Source organism: Notolabrus celidotus, chromosome 1 (genome assembly GCF_009762535.1).
Source record: "Notolabrus celidotus isolate fNotCel1 chromosome 1, fNotCel1.pri, whole genome shotgun sequence".
Classification (NCBI taxonomy): domain Eukaryota; kingdom Metazoa; phylum Chordata; class Actinopteri; order Labriformes; family Labridae; genus Notolabrus; species Notolabrus celidotus.
The window spans coordinates 1,901,395-1,908,743 of NC_048272.1; positions in this window are offsets into that span (position 1 = coordinate 1,901,395).

The following is a 7,349-nucleotide window of genomic DNA, read 5'->3' on the forward strand; positions in this document are numbered from 1 at the left end:
CCTTTGGCAAATAAAGAGCAAACCTTAAATTTGAGAAATACAAAGAGGTTCAGCACAAATTCTATTGGATGGGTATTGCAAGACATTTGCAGGTTGGTGCTGTTTAGGAACAGTATCATTACAGTATAATACTGTTGGACATGGATCAGGGGTTAGTTTGGATGGAGCTTCTTGAAAGCAAACTTACCAAATCCAAGGTAAGAGAATGACAGAGACACTATAGTTTGGTCAGACTTTGCAACTTTTTACAGGAATAATTGGGTGAGATACCTCATGAAATAATCAACGTATGCTCCTTAGTTTTGGCAATATGTTTACAACACTAGGTTCAAGTGTGTTAGCCATCAACACATTTTCTTTTAACCCTCCTGTTATGTTCGTTTCTTAGGAACAAGAATAATGTTCCTGGGTCAGCTTGACCCGAGCATATTTAATGATTCAAAAGTGTCAGAACCCCAAAAAATCCCAATAAACATTTATTAAAGATGACATATCATGCAAAATGGACTTTTTAATGGTTCTCTACTTGAAATATGTGTCCCTGGCATGTCTACAAACCCCCCGAGAATGAAAAAAATCCATTCTGCCCCTGTTCTGATTTCTCCACCTTTCTGTAAATGTGTGTGAAACCAGCCGTTTCAGACTTCCGTGTTTTTGTTACGTAACAACAATATCTGGTCTGTCACGGAGTCAGAGCTCGGAGCTTGTTCAGCCCATAGACTGTATAAAATAATACTGAATCCCCTCCTCCGTTTTTCATTACCTGCACAAATGTGTGCTAACAAGGAGCTTAGGAGGGAGGCATGCTAGTTGTAGGCTGTCTTAATAAACACAAAGGTCGGTTTTACTCCCCACGTCTGCAGATTTGAAGATCTAGTGGATGATTTTTATTTGTCATGGATAAGTGCTAGCGCTAGTTAGCATAGCCACATAGCTACATGTTCATAGCTGTAGCTGTAGCTGTGTACCAAGACACACGTCGACATACTGACAAATAAAACAACAAGAAACACTAAATCTGTGACCAATGGTTCAGAAAGGTCCTGCTGCCTTTCTGGTAGAGGTCAGTTTTACTCCCCACGTCTGCAGATTTGAAGATCTAGTGGATGATTTTTATTTATCATGGATAAGTGCTAGGGCTAGTTAGCATAGCCACATAGCTACATGTTCGTAGCTGTGTACCAAGACACACGTCGACATACTGATAAATAAAACAACAAGAAACACAAAATCTGTGACCAGTCCTTCAGAAAGGTCCTGCTACAGGAACCTCTCCGTCAGGATCAGATTCTGGATCAGATTCAGAGGGTTGAAGTAACGTGATCTCTGAGCAGCCGTGTATATTCAGCCAACATGTAAACATTAGATCAACGTGCTGGACAGCCGAGGCACATCCACTTCCTGAGGGGGCGTGGTCAGAGAGAAAACAGAGTGTTCTGAGGAGGACTGAAGAAGAGGGTTTTTCAGGCAGACCAAAATCTGATTTCAAAGTGTTTTTTTTTAGCATAAACTTTAAAGACATGTTTTGGGGACCTCTTAGACTAATATATATTGATGAAAAAAGCCTGATATGTCACCTTTAAATCTCATTGTTAACTCCATTACTAACCATTTAAATCAATATTTCATCAAAATTCATGTTAAAACTTTTTCTAATGTACATTGGAAAGTGAATTGAGTGAAATATGTCACACAGTTGCAAAGAAGCAATTACTATTTGACACTTCTGACCTTTTTTCGCCTCCACTTTGACTGCAGGGTCAAATTGACCCACAAACAGTATGTGATATAAACATGCAGGGGGGGTTGCAAATATGTGAAATGAACCATTTTCATTTTTTATGTTGTTCACACTAATTAAGCCAAGCAGAAGTTTCATAGTGAAAAAATACATATAACTTTTTTTTTTTACTTTAGAAGCTGCCTTACTGAAATAAATAATAATAATGAATATCAGAGGATGAGTGCATAAATTGACCTAAATAGAACGGAATTACAAAAATGGCCACAAATGTTGAATGGGGATGTGTTTTTCTTAACCTTGTCAGGTTGCACGCAGTCATGTTGGAATAATTTTCCAGTACTGGAAAACTGGTCGACTGTTTTCCAGGTTTTCCAGGTTTTCCAGGACGTGTGGGAACCCTGGTTTATGGTTTAGCTCTTGTTTTGTTGTTTTGAAAATGCCCTCTAAAAATCTTCCATGGGGCACAGCTCCAACTTGAAATTTGCATCTTGACAGGCCTGCTGTGCATAGATACAATTGTGAGTAATCGCACACAGATATAGCGACTGATTGCACACAGTGTACCTTATTCAAAACTAATGCAACCTTTTTTTTCTAATGGCTAGCAGGCTATTTGGATAGTTCATCTTTTTGTCAAACTGCAGGTGGTTTTAAAAACACATTCATCATCTAATGCTTACTTTTTGTCACCTCCTGAAGAGATGCTACTTGTCATTGTACCTTAAAACTCTGAAACTGGCTGATTTATTTTGCCACTTACCACATGAGGAGGAATACTACATGGATCTCCCTGTTCGCCAGGGTAAGGGATCAGAAACATGACATGATGTAATCCTGGAGATTTAAGAGGTTCATACAGTGCAAGTGCACAACAAAGGCAAACATCTACATTAAAGGGCCACCATGAAAAATGTCGGCAGGGCCAAGAGACAGCCAGGCTGCAGGAGAGAGGAGAGAGGAGAGGTGGAGGAGGAGATGGATGGGGAGAGAGGAGGGGGAGGTGTGATGGAGGTATAAATAAAAAGGGGTTTTATTTTATATGAGGTATAGATTTAGTTAAGATAAGACATACTTTATTTGTCCCCTGTTGGGGGAAATTCTTTTGTAACAGCAGCTTACAACACAGGACAGGGGAATACAGCAATGTACTAACATAGTAAAAAAATATAATAACAGTAATAATAGCAGTGACAAGAGTAAAATATAATATAATATAATAAAATAAAATAAAATAAAATAAAATAGAATAAAATAAAATAAAATAAAATAAAATAGAATAAAATAAAATAAAATAAAATAAAATAAAATAGAATAAAATAAAATAAAATAAAATAAAATAAAATAAAATGAAAATAAAATAGAATAAAATAAAATAGAATAAAATAAAATAAAATAAAATAAAAATAAAATAAAATATGGCAACTATTACAGATGTATCCACACTGTGTACACTTCTATCTGATAAATAGATAAGGTAAGTTATTGCACAGATAAAATTGCACCAGCTTATTTAAAAACAAACATACACAGTATGAAGAACAGTGTGATTCAGATGGATACAGTAGTTATTTGTGAATGTGCCAAGTCACATAGTAACTTCCATGTAGTGGAATGAAAGATGAGAACAGCTGATTAACGGGACACAGCAGTGCTGGTGTTAAACAGTCTGATTGCAGATGGGATGAAGGACCTGCGGTAGCGCTCCATCCTGCAGGGTGAGAGTCTCAGTCTGCTGCTGAAGGAGCTGCTCAGGGACCCCACAGTCTCATGCAGGGGGTGAGAGGGATTGTCTATGATGGATGTCAGCTTGGCTAACATCCTCCTCTCACCCACCTCCTCTATGGAGTCCAGATGACAGCCCAGGACAGAACTGGCCCTCCTGACCAGTCTGTGAAGTCTTTTCCTGTCCCTGTCTGTGCTCCCTGCTCCCCAGCAGACCACTGCATAGAAGAAAGCAGACACTACCACATTGTCATGAAATGTCCGTAACAGAGTCCTGCACACTCCGAAGGACCTCAGTCTTCTCAGCAGGTGAAAAGGTGTTTAAATATAAAAAGAGATGGGATGGCAGAGCAGGATTGGGGGGCAGACTCAACCCTGATAAGACAGATACGTGACTGCTCAGTTGAACAATGCATGCTATGAAACATGATTATGACAGACTGGGATGCAGGGAACATAGATTATTTAATGTTGCATTACTCTCATAAATCGTCTATGGGGCAAACATTAGCTGTACCTTTTGATCTCACCAAACTTTATAAAAGTAGGTTGGAATATTTTACACACAAATGGACTCTTGGACTTCTCCCTAAATATCTGTGTGTACACATATGTAGAAACTTCAGCCGATATAGCCTGCACTCTCAGGACATCATACAGTTGCAGGTCCTGAGAGTCAGAGCTGAACTGGGCAAAAAGGCTTTTCAATTTTCAGCCCTGTTTACCTGGAATGATGTGCAGAAGGACTTGAAACTGACACATCTTGTAACTCTGGGGGAATTCAAGTCACTCATAAAAGACAGAGAAACATGCTCCATTGGATTTTGTGATTGCACTATAATGTAACCATGTGAAACTGTGACCATAAATAAAGAAAGAAAGCAGAAAGAAAGAAAGAAAGAAAGAAAGAAAGTAATGGAAAGATTGAGAAAAATGATCTTGCACTTTCTTACTTCTCTTCTCCATTTTAAAAGGTTATATTTGCATTTTTGCAATCACATTTGCATATGCCTCTCTTATCATAGAATTGCATTTAAGTAGTCTGTGCTTCGGTCTCTGTATAAATCTGTATATGCTTATTTTTTTGTTCACGTGTTTCTTTGGGGGATAAAAAAAGAGATCTTGATCCCAATCTTTTGTCAGTCTCTTCTTGAGCTGTTCTTTAGGAAAAGCCCTGCTGAGGAACCGCTCTGTCAGAATGGTTAAGGTAATGTGTGCTGACAATTTCCTGCACTATTTGCTTCAAACAGACTTCAATGCTTGGCAAAGCTCTAACCAACAAAAAACAATCTACAAATTCCTTTTAACCTTTGATCAATTTAACTACTAAATGTTTAACCCATATGAGCCCCTGAGCTTCACATTATTATAGTTCAGGCAGAATGCAAAGGGAAAAAGAGTCAAGTGGCACTGCGCTGTTGATGGTATTTGTGACAGGGGACTTTAATCCTATTATGGACAAATTAATTTCCAGCAACGCTTATTAAGGATTTTCCAGGAGATTATTTATAGCCTTGTAATTACTCCTCATGACAAATCATATTAGTGCAAAGCCACAAGTCGTTATAATATGGGAGACTTTGGCCTCAATGACTTGTGGGTAGAAAGTAAATGATGTTAGACAACCACTTTCAAATCTATCTCTCACACAAGGATCATGCATGAGTAAGATAAGATAAGATAAGATAAGATAAGATAAGATACTCCTTTATTCACCCCACAACTGGGAAATTCATGGAGTTACAGCAGCAAACAAAAAGGCGTACAGTACAAGAATTTCAACAAAATATATATAGAAAAAAAATGTTCATCAAAGGCAAATTCTCCTGTCAGCCACCTCCTCCACAGGGTCCAGGACTGAGCTGGCCTTCTTCACCAGTTAGTTCAGTCTTGCTCTCCTGTATCCTGTCCGCCCACAGCAGGTGAAATCCTTCCAATGTGGCGTTCGTGTCCGGTGTTAGCTTTGTTAGCATGATGCTACTCTGCCAGTATTCCCTCTGGTGCTGGGTTAGCTCGTACACCTTATCGTAGATAGATCTTACATTCCTCATAACGGTGGGTGGAAGGACAGATCCATGTCGTCTTTTCTTAGCTTGCACCTCAGTACCAGCACGTCGTCCTCGCCTCCTTCTCCTCAGCTCGCAGGGAACATCGGGCCTAGCATTGCATTTAGCATTTAGCATGAGTAGCTCCACTTTACTTTTTAATGATTGTTTAAAATGTTGAATTACTCACATGATCAGCGTATACAATAGATTCCCCAAGAGGAAAGGTGTGTTGTCATTAAAGCTGGGGTTGGTAGTCTCAAAAAACTAGCATGAATTTGAATGTAGCATGTCTTCAGGACTCCGTCTAACCCCTCCCCCCGAAACATTCTCATAGTGAAAGTTAAAAACACAAACAAACATGGCTGCTGTTAGTACTCACAACTGTCATGCTAGCATTATCCAGTTGTACTGGTGACACGATATCAGGAGAAAAGTTATAACACATATATAATACTGTAACAGCTCTACTGTTTGTTAAACCTGTTCAGTGTAGATGTTCTTAATTCCTACAGTGTTGACAGTCAGTGAAGGCATCAGGAGAGGTGTAGAGTGTGTGAGCGGGAGAGAGGAGAGACAAGAGGAGAAGTTCTTCATTCATTCAAACATTGATTGTTGCTTTGTTTGTTGGCGTGATCACGGCCGACAGTGACCGGTTATTAAAGATCAACGTGTTCATGAATCGGCTCGTCATCCCTACAGCGTCCGGACGGACGCTACAATACATCTACATTTTCTGTAGGACTTACTGAATGTCATTAATTGTATGTAATTTATTATTTTATATTACATTATTATTGTAATTACAACTCATGGTCGTATTACATACCCATATTTATTTTTATTTATTGCTTAATTTGTCATTACCAACCATAATCACACCATGTCAACCTGTCACTACTGAAACATTTTTAATACTGCCTGTAATTACTGCTATTTAATCTAAATTCCATTGTAACATTGTATATATCTAAATTATATTCTAGCTTTATTAATCTATTTTTATTTTTACTTATCTTATTTTATTTTATTTTATCTTATTTGACTTATTGAAACTTCTTCTTGATTGTACTTATGTCTGGGTTTCTGTAACAACTGAATTTCCCCCCTGGGGATCAATAAAGTAATATCTTATCTTATTAATTCTTCTGCTTGTCAGAGCCCCCGGTGGTGAGAGCTTTTTAGACTCTGATCCGGACTACAGTCCTGAGCAAAGCACCTCATCGGGTCAGAGGGTACAGGCCCGAGGTGGAGCGAGAGGGGCAGTCAGTAGAGTCAGGGGAAGCAGAGGCAGGGGACTGGGAGTGAACGCTGGGGAAATGTACGCTCTGCAGGAGGCGGGCAGAACGGCTGGACGGGATTTGATTGGTTTAAAATTTTGGACCCCAAAAACAGTGATTGGTTGGTGTTTTCCCAGGTTTACTCTGGCTGTAGATAGCAGCTTTTCTTCACTCTTTTTTAAGAACACATTATGTATTGATTACCATCAGGACATAAAGATCATTTTAACCAGTATGACAAAAAGTGGATCTAAATCTGTTTACCTACCCCAGCTTTAAAACATAAGAAAAGACACTTTTTCACACAGTCAGCACAGCACCAAACAGCAGACAGTCAAAAAAGGATCCAGTAAATGAACAGAGTGAAGTACTAAGCTGTCTAAGACTCAGATGCTCTCCTTAGGAACTAGTGGGAAGTTTAAAGATGAGTAAGTTTTGAACTTTGATTCATAAAGAGATAAGACAGATGACCATCCATAAATGATCATGTTGCTAAGTACAAATTAATCATTTCATAAAACACAGAAGTAACACATGTAGTAAATGTACCAGAGGTTT